Genomic DNA, 20,460 nt, shown 5'->3' on the forward strand with positions numbered 1-20,460 from the left:
GCAGCTGATATCAGAGCAATGGAAAACTATAACAAAAATAGTTTTCGTGTGAGAAACTCCATAAATTAACTGGAAAAAACTTCTGTTTCCCTACAAAAACAGGTGAAAAGACTGTAACAAAAATTGAGACTGTTTTAACCACCAAAGTTCCAAAGTTTTTGTCTCTGTTGTCATGTGAACGAGAGAATAGTAAATAGATAAAAGATGAAAAAGTTTTTTTCTATAAGTTTATTCTAGTGTTCTTATTCTTGTTGTTTGTCAATAAACTTTCTTTATTCCTTTTAAGTTTTATGCCTGTTTTGCCCTTATTCTAATCCATATCTCACAGCAAGAAATAAGTAATTTTCTTAGTTATTAGTTTTAAACCACGACACTCAGTTAAACTGAACACTAAATTAACTTAAAATATCAAATGTAAAAATAGCTTTTACTTGCCAGGATATCTGCCAATTTTCAAACTGGAATTGCAGAATATGGATAATTGAAGGTTCTGAAGGAGATCTAATTTTTCTTCATCAATAGATATGTACTGTGGATGTGCCTCTTCCTTTAATTTCCATTAAATTTAGCCATCTACAAGTAAGTTTCCAGTATCAACCTTCATCCTTCCTTGGAAAGAAGTAGTCAGTGCTGTTAGTAGAAAAGGATAGGTATGTCTGGAGAAGCAGCCATCACACTCTTCTGACATCTGATTTAGGACAGGGAGAATTCTGGAAGGAGACAAAGACATTGTGCAGAATCAAGCATGAAATTCAATTGCCTGAACACAGGACCTGGTTTGATGTGAATTGCCCTGGGTTGTCCTGCCTGGATTTCCACTGCCAGTCCAGGAAGTCACAAGTATTCTGTAAATCCTGTGTCCTGCTTGCACCTACCATGGCCCTACAACATCTAAAATGGCACCGCAAACTTGTTTAATCAGCCTAATCCTCCTTGAGACCTCCATATAATTCATCCTCATTTGCAGAGTTTCCCATGATATATATGAATTCTTCTACAGTCAGATGAAAGGTCAGCACTTCATATCGCAAAATTGTAAGGCCATAATAATATATGTGATATATTGTAAAATATTTTAGCACTTAGAAAAACCAACAACAAAAGTGTTAATTTCAGCTGCCTCTCAAGAGCTGACCAAAAGTATATCTCCTTAAAAAATTTCTCCCAGCCTTGCATCTCCCCCTAGAATTACATGGGACTTTGAAATGTCTAGAAATAAAATTCAGTGAGGACATTCTAAAGTATGTCTACAAAAACAAAGAGCATACAAAAAAAGAGTATTAGTGATATATCTACTTGCCAGTAATGGACTTAATGTAAAATGATTCAGTCAATTACCAGTTTCTCTTGAAAGATCATAAGTTAGCCTAATACCTTAGATGATTTAGGAAAACATGAAGCTTTGGAAATGTTAAATTGAAATAAAGGGCATTATCTTTTGGAATTCAATTATTTGGGGATTCAGCCATGGGGAATGAACTCTTGTCTTTCTAATCACCAGCTGAGAAATCTTTTGCAACCACAGCAAATACTCAAAAACTCCAAAGAAAGGGAAGGGAAAGCACAACACTGAAGAAACCTCTTGTTGACCACAACAGGGAGTGGATATGCTCCTTTAAGTGGTTCACTTCCTGTTTACTGCATATCCTAGATATTGTTATGAAAAGGTTTCTGTTCCAGGCAGACAGAACCCAGTCAATTTCCCTTAGAGCACATGAGGCTCATGCACAGTTTCTCATTCGCTGCTATTGTTCCTGGATATAAGAAATATTAGCAATTACACACCGAGTGTTTCTACTCACACAAATTTAACATTGCTTCATATCTTATAGATGTAACTTAATTGCTTCAGATATACTGATTAGGTCTGCTGATCAGGTATCATTAAGGTAATTTGATACATTCTTTTAAATATGACTGCAGACCTTCTGTCTCCTTCTTCTGCAACAAGTTCAAGTATTACTCATTTGGGAGATTTCATCACAGTTTTTAAATATGCTTTCCCCCATCCGAATTCAAACTAGAAGCGAGGGGTCATATTGAGATGGTAAGGCCCTGATTAAATAATTTGATGGTACAATTAATTCCCCACAAGTAGAATTAACTGCAGGGGATTAATGAAAATGTCAGGGTTGCAGGTTGTGCTGGTGATGTGTTTCTAATGTCAGTAGTAAATCTGCTGTAGGTAAAACACAAATTCTTCCCACAAAATGCTTTTTCTTTAAAAATATACCCTGAACTCATAAAATAAACCGCAGCTAGTATGGAACAATTTTCCATAAAAGTGCACCTACTGAGGAAGCAGACAAAACATACAAGCTTGCCTAGAAGAACATATATTTCAGGTTTAAGATATCCAATGATTGCCCAAAAAAGGGATAAAATTAATGCACAGTGTCTTAAAAATGGGCTTAAGTAAAAGGTGAAAAAAAGACTGATTTACACACCATAAATTCATTGCTAGCAATTTAATATGATGTTCGAGGTAAAGCTTATAGGATAGCCTTTAATAATCATCTGCTGGAAGCTGCAGAGATATGTGCCAATGCCTTTTACACCCTTTTCTAAAGCACCTACTTGTGTCATTGCCATGTTAACTGAAGATCTGAGGGTCATTGTTTGTACAGTCATCTCCAGTAAACATTAAATCCAAGGAAAAACACAAACTGCTTTCAAATATTTTGTCTGTTGAAAGGGAAATAACATCTGAGTAGAAGGATAGAACAGTCTATACCAAAATGTGCAAGGTAGTCATGGGGGGACAGGAGAAAATTCAGATAAAATTATTTTATGAAGATACACCTAGCTGTCTATAGAGGAACCAGTCATCACACAGATTACTTTGTGCCTATTCTGTATCACTTCACCTGTTCTGCTGTATTTTTCAGGAATCTTCCAGAGAAACCATTACATGCACAAATGTAAACCTGCCACAGTCAGAAAATATAAAACAGCCAGACTGTTTACAATATCAAAATCACAAAGGATATTTGGATTGCCACTGGAATATGGTCAGACTAGTTTGCAGTTGAAGAGAACATATCTTCCTCAAGTCTTTGCAGTCACCCAGGAACACAGTGGAGCTACAAAATGTGCAGAGGATTCTATGAGCTGGGAGGTGAGGAGTCAGGGATGGCTGGGAGAGGAATCTGTGCTCAGGCAGTGGTGAGCAAAGAGCAGTATTTCACCCCTTGTTCTCCAGCCAGCTGAGGTACACCAGCTGTACTTGTACCATCCATGTGGGCAGTGGAGAAGGACAAAGCAGTCACACTCTCTGTGCTGACTTTTCTCCACTTGGTTCCCTACAGACCAGAGCCAGACCACAAGCCACCACTTCAGCCTGTATGAACAAGAGAATAGGCTGGGCTCAGGCACAAATCCAAGCTAACCTAACAGCCGGGATGAAAGTTTAGGCTATCCCTTTCCTAGTAAATTAACAGTCTCTGACCCCAAAGTCAAGCAGCACCATCTCACTCACATGAGCAGGAAGAACACATTTCTGGCTCCCTTCTGGGAACATTCCCCTTCATCAGCCCTAGGCTGGTGCCACTCAAGAGTGCCAGGTCGTGAGAGCTCAAGCTGTGCCAGGAAGGGTGCAAACAGTTATGAGACAGCCCCCGAGCCTGTGCCCTCCTCTTGGCTTATTTACTGATGTAGATGCAACAATACATGCCCAAGCCCATTTTTTGTCTTTAAACACTCAAAATTGTCTGGCTTTAGAGAGGCCAGAGAATTCAGGGTAAAGACCGTGTGTTTTCCCCTATTGTTTCCTTATAGACTTGTGGCAGCTCTGACTCATGTTGTTAATGATAAATTAAGCTTTAACCAAGAAGATATTTCAGACAGTGCAATTCTGCTTCTATGGAAGAGAGCCTCCGTTTATACAAAGAAATGGATGTGTTCATTCCAAAGGAATACTATAGCTTTAATGTAGTGTTGGTTTGGGTTTTTTTTTTTTACAGTTTAGTCATGGTGCCATTTACACTGCACTTTGAGCATTACATATTTTTATTGTTAAAAAAATTAATGCCTATGAGAGGGAATGAAAGGGATCCCTGGAATTAAGTTCTCAAAGGAGAAATTCTTTTTTTACTGTGTTATGAAGGCTAATTGCATCAGCTTTTTGTGTTTAACTGTAGAGAACTACAAGGCCAAGTTCAGAGATAATGTGCTGTCTTTAGGCAGGTTTTCCAAAAAATCTGTGACTCACATGTTTACAGTGATATTTACTCCTGCATGTGCTGTAAGTTCACCCCAACCGGCAAGTATGTTCCATGCAGCTCCTTGCTCACTTTCCCCCTGTTAGTAGGATGGTGGGGGGAGAATAGGAAGAAGGTAAAACTTTTGAGCTAAGAACAGTTTAAAAATTTAAATAAAGCATATTAATAATAATGTTCATAATAATAATAATAATAATTATTATTATTTCATTTTATTTTTTTTTGTTATTGTAATGAAAATGTGTGAGAGAGAGAGAGAAAGAGGTGAATAAAACTCAAGTAAAACAGGGGATGCATCATATAATTGCTCACCAGCTGATGCTCATCCTGTCCCTAAGCAGTGATCATCCCCTCCCAGCCAACTCTCCCCAGTTCATATACTGAATGTGACATTCTATTGTATTCATTTGGCTGGGTTGGGGCAGCTGTAGCAGACATGTTCCCTCCCTCCCAGCTTCTTGTGCATCTCCTCAGATTGGCAGAGCAGGAGAAACAGAAAAGTCCTTGACCCAGAGTAAGCACTACTTAACAACAACTGAAACATCAGTGTGTTAACATTATAATAAATCCAAAACACAGCACTGTTCCAGCTCCTAGGAAGAAAATTAACTTTTTCCCAGACAAAGACAGGACATTATAAGAAAGGACACTCTTGACAGTGGAGTAGGAAGATTAGTGCTATGAGACTGCTCAGTTAGATACATAAACACCTTTAAAAAAGTGCAAAACTGCTTGTTGTACTTAATGCTAAACTCTTCAGAAAAGCTACCTGAATTCCAGAGACATATTTCAGTTTTATCTAGGAGTTCTTCAGACAGTTTAGTAACGTAAGCATGCAGACTCTGAAAGTGCTTATAGCATCATTCAAGTCAGAAACGAGTTTACCCCAAAGCCCAGCAAGGACCTAGCAATGAGGAATTCTGCCACCAGTTGTTCCTCAGGGTCTGACAGGCATGTTCTAAGCAAACCTACTTGAGTCCCAGAGCAACAGGGTGTTTCTGCTGCCTTTCCATATGCAATTGTTATTGATGACCCATTTCTACTTCCTTGTCCTCCTTCTCTCAGTGTACATCAGTCAAATCACCTTTGTTTTGGGAGAGTAGGAGAGGCAGAGGGACGGAGTTCAATTTCCTCTTGCATTTAAGGAGATTTAAATCATATTTCTCAATTCCCTAGAGAAAGCTCAACCACTTAATTATTTTTATTACACTCGTGCTCAGCATATATCAGCACCCCTAGCACAGAGCCTCTAAGCTTAGTTGTCCTTGTAGTTATGCTCTCTCCACTGTGTCCCTTCTCTGAGGGACTGTGCATTCTCAAAGCAGAAGTCCTGTGTTCCTAGCAGCATGGAAACTTCCCCTAGAGGTAGTACAACTTCTTACATTCCTGAAAATATGCAAGAGTACGGAGAATAGTGTGTAGGCAGCAATGGGAACTGAAAACAGTGTGGTACAGTACTGCTCCCAGACTCTCCATCAGAATAACTGGACTGAGCCAGCAGCATATGTGGATTTTGACTTATTCACAAAATTTTATATGGAGGCATTTGTTGAGGCCTGTGTTTTATCCCCTTAAAAGAGAGCAGTGACACTGACAGTGCAGTAACACAGGACTGAAAGATGCCTGAGAGACGGAACAGACACCATCCCCTGCCTTTGGGGCTGCCCTCCAAAGAACCTCTTCAGCCAGAGGGAAAGTAACCATGAGCTCAGCTCAGCTGGTGGACTGTGGGAGAGGGCCCATGGGCAAAGAGTGACCAGGACAGCTGTATCCCAGAGCTATGTGTGTCAACAGCAACCAGTGTCAGCCATGGCACCTCAGCTCCTTCCACACTCCAGTCTGTGGGTGGAGATTACCCTGTGCACAAGGGAATGTGGCTTAATGACAAGGTGGCCAGGAAGAAAATCTGCACACAGGGTTGCAGCTCATGCCTACTGCTAGTTGTTTTTGCAGTACTTACCAGCATTGGCAAAGGCCAGCCCCCAGCACTATGGGCTTGAATCAGGCCCTGTCCTCTGTTTTAATGGTGTATACTTATATATAGTGAGACAATCCTCCTCCTGTCTGTGTGGAGGCACCTGGGCCTCCATCTGAGATGTGCCTGAGCATGTGCAACACCCATCACAGATAGCTCTGGTCTCCTCAGGAGGTAAATCTTGCATCCAGAAAGACACCAGCTCTTTGTCAGCAGTTGATAGATAACGCCATGTATCGCATGGCACTTGACAACAAACAAGACACTGGACACAACCACAGAGGTACAGAAAACATCTTTGTCCTACTTCATGCAGATTGGCCAGATCACTAGCAGGCAGGTGGGTAAAAAATATGTTTATCTATTCCAGAAATATACACGTGAATATATGAGTAGGTATAAGCATAGGGGATGCTATAAGAAGAGAAAATAAATGAGAATGACAGATATCAGTAGAAGTGTGAGAAGGTGAGCAACTACATTAACTATGAATGGAAGAAAAGTCTCAGCAAATGGAAACAGAATAGATGTAACACAAGGAAATCCAGGAGTGTTGATTACAACATGGCAATCCAACCAAGAAGACTTTTGACATAAAACAGAGATGAAGGCTCAGAATTAGCAAGAACAGTTTTTAGACAAAAACAGTATGTGAAGCCTTTCATATTGACACCAAGAACTGCCAAAGAATTAACATTTTTCAATATTCCTCTTTTTCTCTATGAAAATGAACCTTCAAAATTTAGAGATCAAAACAGATGATGAAGTAACAGCTCCAAGTTTAATATTTCTTCTGTCTTTAACTACATGCTGAATCAAATAGGGTGGGCCACACACTTTTACCAGTGAGTCTCATCTTTACAACCTCAGAGATAAAAATGTCTTTTCTTATCAGATAAATTTCAAGAGATATGAGACAAGAGCTCGTCTAAAAGATGCACTTTGGATTAGAAAGTGAACAATGGGCAACTGTTAAATGGCAAAGAAATAAAAGAAAATAATATATCCTTCCCTTCAACCTGTACCCTGGTAAATATACAAAGATCTGTCTAATTTTGTTCTTTTAAACATACAGCTCAGTCAGTTTTTCTCTGTAACCTTCAAGCAGAATTTAGTTTTACTGGCTGCAGTACAGGCCCTATCTCCTCAGCCCACTTTAATTTGCCTGGTTAGTTTACATCAGAAAAAGTGAGATCCACATTGTGCAGTTTCATATAGTGCACTGTTTCACTGAATTTATGACACAGACTGAGCTTCCACAGCAAAACGGTGTACTGTAGCAAATATAATCTATTTGTTCTTTGGAAAAAGCTTTAAAGCAGCCTAAGAAAATATGAAATATTTTAGCACCATTTTACTGTGCACTTATTAAGTAGTAGACTGCACAAATTGGTTTTCTCTTTCCTCCCTAACTCTGACATTAAACTTGTGAAGGTTGATCTGACTTTTGTGTGGAGAAGGGGTTTGCACAGATGATTGGGATTTATGAATTCAGATTTTAGACTCATTTTAGATCTCAACACAGATAATTGAAATCCTTTATTGCAGCTTAATCAGTCCCTTGAAATTTTGGCCTATGTGATAGTGAGTACTCCATCTCTTGAAGCACTATACTAAAACCTACTTTCTTCTCAGAACAAGAGTAGGTTTTGGCTGCAGAAATTCTGATGTGCATGCCACATTCTATCCTGTACCACCAAACTAAACAACCTCAATAGTATCTGAGAAACAGGTAACTGTGGAGTTAAACCCATAGGTCTTCTCAGACCTGTCATTTGCTATCTCGATTAGGAAACAAATTACTATACTGCTGCATTTGTTTTTCCTTCCTTCCAACTAGCTTACATTCTTTTGTCTTGTCTCCTATTTTTCACTCTATGTCCTGAAGCTAAACTTTTGAAATCATGTGAAATATTTAAACATAAATTAGAAAATATCAGCATTTAACATGACATATAATGGGAGCAGGAAAAATGAGCTCCAGTTTCATTTTGCATAATCATTTCCTGACATCAGATAGTTTCACTGCACAGCAGGATGTACCAGCACAGTGTATTCAAATAAAAATAATAGAAGCCCATAAATATTATCTACAGCAAGATGTGTGAAAAAAGTTACTGCTTCTTTGCATATCTTGTTCTTGAAAGCTAGCATCAGAGATATGAGATTTCAAGGTGGAGTACAAATCCAGGCACTAATTGGTTTAATTTTTAGCTCTGAATGACATAGATATAGGGTATGCTGATAGTGTACTGTCAAGTTGTATCTGCTTCTACTAAAGCATCTTTATTTACCCAACTCAATGAAACACCAAGCCAGACAACCCAAGAGGAAACAGATATTCAATTAACCTCATGAACATGTCCTTGGCCAGTCTGCCTTGGTGGATGTGGACATCACTGCCTTTTCCTGCACTGCAAGATGTCACCCTGCTTGTTCACACAGCCCGTGGGATGAGCATCCCACATAATCAGGAGTCACAGAATCACGGAATCATTTAGGTTGGAAAAGACCTCTAAGATCAAGTCCAACTGTGAGCCCAAGTCCACCATTGATTCCTGAAGAGCAGATACATCCCAGCTACTGGGAAAGGTCCTCTTCATTTCTCTTGTGGAAGGTATCACTTCCTTAGGCTTAGATGTAAACTGAACCATTCCCTGGCTATTTAATATAAAAGTTGTTGATATGGGACTAATTTTCAGAACAGTGTGAAGTGTTGCTCACTCTGTGAAGTTACTACTTCAATACAGTTATTACCACCAAGAAGATGGATGGTATACTCATTCCCTTCTCCTACCACCGATAAATCCATCTTTATCCACCCCAGTTCTTGGGGGCCATTTGACCCTTCTTTGTTTGCTCCCCCTGCATCTCTGTCCATGCATCACCTTGAATGGAGAGGTTTTGGTGCACGAACTGGAATGTCATGCCAGATCGGAAGATGGTACGACACCATGCGTGCAGTGACGTACACATCTCAGAGAAGTCATTTTGTCTTCTTTCTATCTAATCTAAGTGCTTATACTGTAGGCGTTATTATGACTTCTAAGTGTTTAATTATCTTAGGTAATATTCTACAAAGATTGCAACACAATATTTCTATCAGATTCCATTGCCATTTATTCTGGTTTTGCTGACTCAAATGACAGAAGTCTCTTGGGAGTGTCTTAATTATGCATGATCTGCAATCTGAAGTTCAGTTTCCCATGCCCTATATGGCAACAGCATTTCAATGTCAAAAATAAATTCTTTTCTTTGCTGAATTCTCTCTTCACTGATACTGATACTTCACAACTGGTACTTTTCCTCAGGAATCCAATACTCTAATTTAGTGTCTTTCAGGCTTTTATTTACCAAAAGAATCAAGATCTGAACCTTTGTGCACTTTCAACGCTGTCATCTAGCTCTACTGCATGCATGCCCTGACATATTACTGCAGAAGCCTTCAGTTACACTCCAGGTGCCCTCTCCATTTTCTTCTGTAATTGCACCCAACCCTGACTGCCTCCCAGAGCAGGTACCTGCTTCTTTTAGAGAAATGCATGAGCTCTGCACAAGAGTACAGAAAATTCAACTCGTAGGCTTTGGGAGTAATTTCATTGTAGGGTGGCACAGGCAAAACCAGGCAGCTGGTACTTAATGCTCTCATGTTGAGCTAAGGCAAAAAGAATGTGAACAGGTCGATTTCCATCCAATTATGTTTTATGTTTGCAGACCTGTCCTTCAGAGATTTTGTTTTTGTCTTTCATGTTAATTGGCCAAAATAGCATAAATCAGATCTGATCAAAATCACTCAGTGTGCACTAAAAGAGGGAAAGTTGAGAGGGGAAGGTCAGTCATGTAAAGGTGTGATACAGTCAGTATGAGCCAAGTTGCTAAAGGGCTAGTCCTCTAAATGGCCAAGTTAAATAAGATACAATTGGTGCTAAGTTAACTTCCAAGAGCTCCCAAGTGTGGGCTTATGAGTGTCTGGAGGGACAGGTTTGCTTCAATTGTGCTGTATTTAACTTGGCAATTTAAATGGCAAAAGTCCTTCCTAACTTGGCTCTTGATACAAATATCACACCTTTATATGGCTTAACATCTTTTGTAAAGTAGAATTTTTTTGTTCATGTTAATTAGATATTGCCATATGTGTGTACATAATACACACTCACATAAAATAAGTGAATCTTAGATATCAATGGAAATTCTCATGGGGTAGGTAAAATTTTCCTACTTCTGGCATGTAACATATGCTCAGAGTTTTAGTCTTGAGGAAACAGGTTTTCTTAAAGCAAGGTCCTAAGGACCCAGATAGTCCAGGGAGAAAAGGAACTGTGATGAAGGCTTGTAGAAAGAGATCCTGTCTACTTTGACTTGTTACTTCTATTATGTGATAATTTGGGGGGGGTGGGGAGGGAAGTGTCTACTTAGAATCTTAAATGAATCACCAAATAAAGGGAACTGGATTTTCCACTGACATACATTTTCCTGATATTCAATTGAAGATTAATGGGAGTTGCTAAAGATTGAATGAGAACACATTGTGGGTCTAAGGTGGGCATTGTACAGATATTCTTCATCACAGGAACCAAATTCAAGTGAATAAGGTCTAAAAAGGGTGGTGGGATTAAATTCATTTTTAGTAAATCCTTCCCTAGCATTGACATGACTGAGGCCAGAAGGTCTCTCTTTCTTACTTCATCTCTTAATTTTTATTGTGATATGCAATGAACCTCCACTACTATTTTCTATTTTAGTAATCCAGGTGTTCTTCTCTGGGATAGCAATAAGAAAATAATTGGAGGTAAATTGATCTGTATTGATTTTTCTAGAATGCCAGCCTCATTTACCCTCAAATATTAAACTGTTCATCATTAATCTTGTGAGCTTAAATTAAAGCACTTCAGCTCTCTGATTTCTAAAGGACCCCTTTTCTTTCCTAACAGCCATCCTTTTCAGATAATACAAATAAAATAAATTTTGTTTTGTTTTGTTTTACTTTGCACTGATTTAAATGAAGGAGATACAAGAGAGGAGACATGAATTTACAGTCTGAGAAGGTATGTTTTCTGGGAGAAACCAGACTTTGTTTGGGCACCTTTGGTCTGCAGAATGTTTGTTCCCATGATGGACTATTCCATTGTCATGTATCAGATTTTGAAGTTAAATTTCACTTCTCCACCTTCTCTCAACAAAAGTATTGAAGTTAGAAAGCAGATTACAGGTTGATGACTCTACTACAGGCTGTAAAAGAAACAGATTTGAAATGAGATGCCTTGTTTTGTGCTCCACTTTTAGTCACTTTTATTTAACCACTGAATTTTTCAAAATAAGCTAAAAAAGCATCATCTCAAAACGGCTTTTCTCCACAATATCAGCGACATTTTTTAGGGTTGGGGCAGTATTCTGCCAGTTCAAAAGGCATGTCATGTTTGGGTGATTTCACGACCTACAAACAGTAGACTAGGCAGTTTGGGCTTCTAGTCTTGCTGAAGACATCAAAAGAAGGTAAGCAAATATATCTGTTAAGACAAGGTACAGGATTTCACTACTTTTCTTTGTGTTTTATTGCATTGTCTGTATCATCAGTTATAATCCTTGCTATCAGTAGAATGTACAATTACAGGAAGCTTCAGATACCAATTATTTGTTTAGGTGGGCCATTGCAATTACTGAATGCACAGTATTTCAAATAGGAACATGTATCTCAAATAACACATAATATCCCCATTTGATATTTAAGCAGTCATCACTGTTCCAAAGCCATAATTCTTTACAAAGTGGCTGATGTGGCAACATCATGCACAATATTTTATGCACAGACAAATAGACATTAGGAAAATGGCTTGAAGGACAGTTCAGCTGCTGGGTTCAAGTTACTGCTTAGTCAAGTGGTTTTGGGACAAGTTATTTAGGACTACACCCAACAAACAAACAACAGGGTTCAGGGACATGAGTGTGCCAAGGTCACTGCCTGAACTCCACATGTGACACAGAGGGGGAGGAAGGCAGTAGAGAGATTCACAACAACAGTTTCTGGAGCCATGAAGGAAGTGCCAGGTTAGCATAAGACAGTAAGCTTCAAATCAGTGGAGAAATTAACATAACCAAAATTATTGAAATGAGGAAATAAGACTCCCAGGCACAGATTTTCAGCCTCTTCAAAAATTACGTAATTGGATGTTAATGTATCCTACTTCAAAATACAGCTGAAAGAGGGGATGGTTCTACTGCTGCCATTTGTCTTTTGCACAATAAGTGAAATAATTGTTTGCAGTAGTATTTCTTCCAGTTCCCTGAAATCAGTGGAGGAAAAGGAATAGATAACAAACATTCCAAATAGTGTTTCATGCTTTTCTGTTCTCTAGCACAAATCGATAGCGATGACTTATAAATATTCTGCTTTTTCTACTAAGGTTTTGTGTGCAACAGTACGTCACAGCTGGGGAACTGTAATTTATGTATTGAGTTTATGAGTGAGCCATATTCAGTGGTATGGTATTTTTATAACTGAGGGTGCTGAATGTTACAATTTAAGACAATATTAAGGCTCTAATTGACTCCAGTGTGGAAAACCAGTAGCATAAGTTTCCTTAAAACTAGTTGAGGAAATTTTGCTATATTATATTAACTTAAAACTGATGAAATTTTACTACTTATCTTTTACTTTTTAAAATCTTACTTTGTAATTTTAAATAAAACAAACTACATTGTTGAAAAAGGTAGGTATAGAAGGTATTATTTACACTACTGAAGAACTCTAGTGGATGTCCCTCATTCATCAAGAACTCCTAAAATTAGTAACACACAGTTTGGAGAACAAGGAGGTAGTAAAGAAACAGCAAATACATGAACAAAAAAAAAAAAAACAAAAACTAAACCTGTGGAGTTCCTTAGGTTCATGAAACCAATGCTGATTTTGTTTTTCTAATCCTCCAAGTTTTTTTTTTCTTTCAGACTAAATTATCCTCTATTTCATTCAACAAAAATAGAAAATAGGTAAATGGGAACTTTAGATAGGCAAGCTAAGTTATCTGGAGCTCTCTAGAGCTATCCAGAGAAAAATTAGGTCCTCCTACATGATTTTGCTCTGTTTAGCAGAAGGGGATCATGAACATGGATGGATGATGCTCTGATCTATTAAATTGAGTTAGGTGCAATAGGGATGATTCTTCCTTTTTGACAGTCACTTGTTATGAATGGGCAGCCAGGCAATACAGATGTATAACTAGTAAGAGGCACAGTATTCTCCATAATAATCATTAGACATTTTTTTCATTTACAGCAGCTACATCATGAAGCAACCATAGCCTAAGGAACTGTTCTGAGCTAGTGCCTTGTAGCATCCCTAAATATCTTCAAGATATGGAAGATGTGTTAAAGCAGAGAGAGGTGCCCTTGCATGTGTCAAATTCAAACACTGGAGATACTTCACATCAAATGGTAACAGTCATGAAGCATGGAGAGAGCCATCTGTTTCCCGTACTTGAAAGAGGTGTTGAAAAGGAAGCTTTTTTTTTTTCACTCAGCTAAGATTGTGACTTTCATGAGACCAGAGTGTATGCCGAAAACAAGCAAAAACGAGACGGCCTGTCCTTGGGAAGCTGACGATTTGAACTCTAATATTAGTCTAATGTGACTGGAGGAAAAAGAAAATAGGTAGGTGAGATAAACCTCCTGAGTGCCATAGTTTTATATCAGAAAATTAGGTGTGGGCCCTGTCGTTAATCCCTAGATCCTCACCATCCGGTGTTTGTGGGAAATGTGCAGCTTGGAGCATTGCCATGGTCCTGCAGTGACAGTGAGAGACTGCTGATGCCAGGCCACGAAGGAGTGCTAGAAATAACACCTGCTCTCCTTCAGATGGAGATAACTCTGTGAGAAAACTGTGACAGCTGTTAGAGATATGGGACACAGCTCTGATGGATAAGAGCATTCAGAGGGCAAAATTTGCTCTAGCAGTTCTGAGAGCACTTGATAACTTCCATAGCACAGTATGGCAGGAGATCAAAGGCAAGTATCTTCCAGAAGTCCTTTCCTGTCAACAATGCACTTCAATGGTTTCAGGTTTCTGTAAAGAAACTGAAAATAAAACAGATTCTAAATTATCTGTTCCCATTGCTTGGCAAAGGACCCCATGAGAGATTCCCATGGATCTGGAGTGAATGTTTGTTCTACACCATTTTGTGTCCCTAAAAGAAAGGCATCAAGTCAACACTGGCGGTTTTCTCTTTTTTTTTATGTTAGAAATATATGTATATTTTTAAGTATCTTACAACAAAGTACTCATAAAGGGAGTTTAAAAAAAAATAAAACCAAAGAGTTGTTAGGGGCAACAGATGTTTAGTGGCACTTTACACAATTACAATATCAGAGGTACTTGCATATACTTAAAAAACAATCCTTGCACAGCTTACAGATGGAAAGGAAAAACTCATGTAACCATTTCTAGACCTCCATGACCAAGTCAACATGTCTTTAGTATCAGTATGTTTTTGTACAGCCACTTTTCCCAGTTTCATGTATAGAGAAAAGCTTGCTGTCTTCAGCAATCCTGAAGACCTTTGTGGCTTCAAAATGAGTAGAGGATAAGGCAGTACTTTCATGGAAAATTTTTTCAATTTCTAAAAGAAAGAATATTTTTCAATAGCAGTAATGGGAAAACACCTTTGTTATTTCCTAAGTATTCACAGGTCACAGCTTCATGTAAACATCTGTAAATATAGAATATATTGTTAACATCAGCCAGGAAACTTTCCCTTTTTTTCCCTCCATGTAGGAAATAAATACCTAATCTAGTAAACTGAGAGGTTAAGGACATCAGAAAACATGTTAAACATTAAGCAGTTGATGACATTTGAAAACCATTGTCACTAGTAAGAGCTATAAAAGTATTCAATAAAACCACATTTTAAAGGAAACTAGAGTTGAAGCCAGGTGAAGAAGTATCTCATAATCATTTCTCGTTAAAGTAAAGTTTGGTTTCAAAAGAAAAAAAAATATTTAACATTAAAGAATTATATTTTCACACCAGTTTCTGGTCTGGTTATTCACTGTCAGGCAGCTTGTAGAGATATTTTCCTCTGTGGCTTCCCATGTTCCTGTGAAACACAGGTATTCCACTGCATGCTGTACAATCACTACCCTAGTAGGCTTCAACAGAACTATTTGCATTATTGCAGACGCAAAGAAATGAGCAGTCATACAAAGATGGTGATGATGATGATGATGATGACGATGATGATGATGATGTCCTAAGACCACACAGTCCCATCAGATACCCAAAGCTAAGCCCAAGCTGCAGTGGATGTGAGAAGCACCCCCTGGGTAGGGTGAGCCTTGAGGCACAGGGCCATGGCTTACTGGGCACCACAGGACATGGAGTGTGCACCACCCTACAAGACCAATGCAGATGGAGCTACAGAAACTGCAAAACATAACGCTGGCTGGCTGTGTATCTCTGTAAATATAACACTTGGAATTTATTACCCAATAAACCCTGACCAAAAGGTTGCTATTTGAAGGACAACTTTGCAAAAAGAATACAACTTTTATTTCCGGGATTTTCTTCTTGTTTTTATTACAGGATTTTATAAAGTAAAGGAATGTTTACACTGTAGCTCCTGACATAAAAATAAACACCTTTATAGGATTCTCACACAGCTGGTATGAACTCCCACTCCAGTTTTGTACTTCAGTTAGTTCACTGTAATGATAGCCATTCCTCCCAGTTTGTGCCTCTTATTTTGAAGACAGAATTAAAGCAGGTGATAATTGCTCACCACCCATGGAGCTGGGCTGAGAGAATCCCAAACACTTTCAAGTGGGATTCACTGTATCCTATAGCAAATCAGCTATATGGTTGTGGTTTTTCATGGTGGTGTTTCTCCTCTATGAATAGCACATGGGACACAAGAAATTCAGAAACTGGTCATTATGTGGAATATAAAGATGGCATATTTTTAGGGGGGAAAAAATCAGTAAGAAGGGTTTCTATGAGGAGAGAGGCAGCAAAAGAATGTCTAAGAAGACTGAGATTGCCATGTTTTAACTGCAGAAACTACACACTATATAGTCACTCACCCCACTCAATCCCCTGTGGGATAGGGAGGATACTCAGGGGAAGAAGGCAAGGCCCATAAGTTAAGAACAGTTTAGTAATTGAAATAAAATAAAATACAATAATAAGGGTAGAATAAGATGAAGAAGATGAAGAAGAAGGTTGGAAAGTGAGACAACAAAAGAAAGAGAGAGAGGAATAAACCCTAAGTGAAATGAGAACAAGAGATGAACACAGCTGCTCACCACCACCCAATGACCAATGCCAACCCCATCCACCAGCAGCTCCTGACTCTCTCCCCTCAGTTTATACACCAACAATGACATTCTATTGTATGGAATATCCCCATGGCCAGTTTGGATCAGCTGTTCTAGCCACGTTCCCTCATGGCTTCTTGTTCATCTCCTCCCTATCAGAATATGGGAAACTGAAAAATTTTTGATTTTGTGGAAGCACTACTGAGCAAATACCAAATCATCAGTGTATTGGCAATATTATTCTTATATTGAATAAAAAAAACAAAAAAAAAACCAACACTGTACCAACTAGTAGGAATAAAATTATCTCTATCTCAGTTGAAACTAGGACAGAGAAGGAGAAACATGAGGTCCTCAATCCCTTTTTTTACTTCAGTTTTCACTGATAAGAGCCCAGGAGCTGCAGGCTAGCCAGCCTTACCTTAGGCCCTGGGAAGAGCATGGACCAAATGTGCTTAGGAGCCTTCTCCAGGTCATATAAAAGATAAGGTGACTGCAATTAGTCAACATTAATTTACCCAGGCCAAATCATGATCATGCCTGATCAACCTGATTTTTTTTTCTATGATGAGATGACTGGCACTGTTATAAGGGAAAGGGCAGGATTATGCCACACACTTTGACTTTTTCAAGGCCTTTGACACTGTGTTCACTGCCTCTGTATCACCAAACTGGTAAGATATGGGCTGGATGAGTGAACAATAATGTGGGTGGGAGTTGGCTGGACTGCTGGCCTCAAGGAGTTGTTATCAGTGGTGCAAATTTCAGCTGGCAGCCAGTTAACAGTGACATCCATCAGTGATGAATGCTGGGGCCAGCACTGTTTAGCGTCTCCACTATCATTGTGGGCAGCAGAGTACTCTCTGCAAGTTTGCAGATGACACAAAATATATTGCTATTCAGAGGGATCCTAGACAAGCTATGGCCAGTTAATAGCGACATCCATCAGTGATGAATGCTGGGGCCAGCACTGTTTAGTGAAGAACTTATTTCTGTGCTCCTCAGTGCTTTTTGTTGCTGTTCCAAGCCTGTAAGAGATCGAGGAGAGTCTGGGCAATGCTCTTTGTCACATGGGTTAGCTTTAGGCAGCCCTGTGAGGACCAGGGAGTTGGACTCCATGATTCTTATGTGTCCATTCCAATTGCAGAAATTCTATGACAAGCAAATTCAAAGTACTGCATCTCAAATGGTAACAACTCCATGAGATAGTACAGACTACAGGGCACCCATTTAGGGAGCAGCTCTGCAGAAATGGACTTCAGGGGCCTGATGGACAGGTGAAACAAACATCAGCAGCTGCAGCAAAGACCATCAGGATGCTGGCTATAAAAGTGCAGACAACACATGTAAGGACATACTTTTTTGGTACTTTTGAAACTGCATTTGGAATACTATATTCTGTCTGAGGGGCCACCACTGCAAGAAAGAGAAGGACATACTGGAGCAAGTCCAGTGGACTTAATGATTAGAGAGATGATTGTTATCTCACAGCCCCTAATTACTATCCCTGAACACATAAGCTGTTAGAGAGGAAGTCACATGAATTCATCTACTGCAAATACCTCAGGTGAGGCTCATTTACTGAAATTTTCAGTGGAAAAGCATGGAGACACAGCCTGAAGCATAATTCAAGGCAGAAATCTTTCCTTAGAATCTGAAGAATTTGGGAGGGTCTCTTGTGTTCCCACTGCCTATACAATCCAAGGGATTTCACTACATAATTAAGGTTCACTCCGTGAACCTTAATTCTTTTTTCTTAATGTTCAAGAAAATGTGCACAATTAAGTTTTATCACAGGTTAGCAGCTTTTGGGTTATGCAGGACTCTGTGCTTCTGCTGTGACACCTCTGTGAGATTTAGGAAATTTCACGGTCAGTCTTATTTGTCTGCAGTGGGACAAGATTTTCGTAAGCAGCCTTCTGCTGCAGTACTGGTGTCAGGTTTCCAATGGAAAAGGTTCCCCCGCTTGTGATTATCTGAGTAACTGAAGGTCTTATGCAACTAAACTCGGTGTATTTGAAATATAGAGGCTCCATGCCTTTGATTTACCCTCTACTATGCACCTGAGCCACAGAAATTCTGCAAGACACAGCTGACAGTGCTGCCAGAGCAAGGAAGTTGTAATAAGAGACAGTCATACTGTAAATATTTTATTTCATGTTACTAATTTATTCTATTTTATATCAATATTTTAATACCATTTGCTACAGAGCATTTTCACTTTTTTTTGTCTGTGATGAGATTTAAAGAGCCCCAAATCCACTAAACTTTTATATGTTTAATTCTGTGTTGAGTAAATCAGAAATGGGGTCTTAAAGAGCACCTACTCTGTCCTGTATTTCTTGACAAGTAGTCAAATAGTGACAAGTACTCAGGTTTTCCTCTCCCTGCACATTCAGTGAGGCTCCAGTCCCCCAGTATCCCTGAACTGCCAGGGTCTAAAACAGACATATATTGACACTCAAGGTATTTTCTACCTGGTTAACTCGACGGCATGGCAGGTGTCAGGACTCAATGCAGAACTCCCAGAGGATGCTGATTGGCTCATAGAGACACTTGCAAAGGAATTTTGCCTCTCCATTCCTCACCTGTCAGAAATACTGTTCTCATTCCCCATTCCCCTTGGTCAAATTCCTAGTTCAGCTAGAAATGCATGCAATTGCTACTGCTGCAATGTTATTGGTGCAAAGCCTAGGGGATGGGAGATGGAGAGCTTAAGTATCAATTAATGACTCCTAAATGTCTGTACAAGTGTGGAGCTGGGAGCATGTTAAGGAATATTAAGAAGCTGAACCTCTATCTGTTTCAAAATACGTGTTCAAAATTAAGGTTGTTAAAATAACAACCCATTTTTACATTATATAAATTTAATTTAACCTTTTTCTTTCTTTGAAGACTTGAAGATTTGAAGTTTATCCTGAACAATACATGAAAAGTAATATGATGTGCTGGAGTGGGTCTGAGTCCAAAGGTATATCATCAGAGACACTCTCAGCTTTCTTTAAATCACCTATAACTGACCATATGCAATACAGACATCTCTTGTTCTAAAATTTCCTTAAAATGCATTTGTTATACAAAAAAGGAACACATTCTCATCTTAAAGGCATGCTTAACACATTAATGTACCTAGAAAGTTTGCATATGTTCCATTAAAAGGAATTATTCTCTTTCCTTCTGCAAAATTTATTGATGATCCCTGACCAGTGACAATCTAATAAAACTATCCCATTAACTGTGTAAGGAAATTCCCAAGAGCCAAAAAGTAAAATATAAACATACTTTATTGTATGTTATAAAATGAGTGAGAAGGATTTTACTAAACTACTGCAGCTTATCATGATCTTTGCTTAGAGAGGCATCTGGCATGGCTTTCCCTTAGAACAGCAACAAAAAGCACTGAGGAGCACAGAAATAAGTTCTTCATTAGATGAGGAATTTCATTTATAAACTGCAGTAAGCTCAAATTTTTTAAACCTGAATATCTGAAATGAAGGGCAAACATCAATACATAAGCCTGCCTGAAGAAGTGACCTGGTTTTTAACTGATACTGAGCAGCCACTTCATCCTTTTGTTTCATTGAGCATAAATTCAACACATACCTTGAAATTTGGTACACCATGCACATACTAAAGGTACCTGAAAATCAGAGCACTTACACTTGAAAACATAAACTTTTGCCCTGAGATAGAAAAATTATCTTTAACATGCATATAATATAATTTATATTATATTGTTAATAGTTTGCAGGGTATGAATGGTGATGCTACAAGTTCCTCTCTTAGAGGAATTATTTCTGCTTTCCTTCTGCTAACTTGCCTTATAATCATTTCACAAGAACAGTTTCTTTTTTTCTTTAAACTTATTCCAAGGTTAATTACATATAGAAGACATCATCATCTTTTTTGTATCACAATTATTGTGTTTTTGGGGTTTGTTTCTGTGGGGTTTTTTTAACAGAA

The sequence above is a fragment of the Parus major genome, chromosome 1 (assembly GCF_001522545.3).
Source record: "Parus major isolate Abel chromosome 1, Parus_major1.1, whole genome shotgun sequence".
Lineage (NCBI taxonomy): Eukaryota > Metazoa > Chordata > Aves > Passeriformes > Paridae > Parus > Parus major.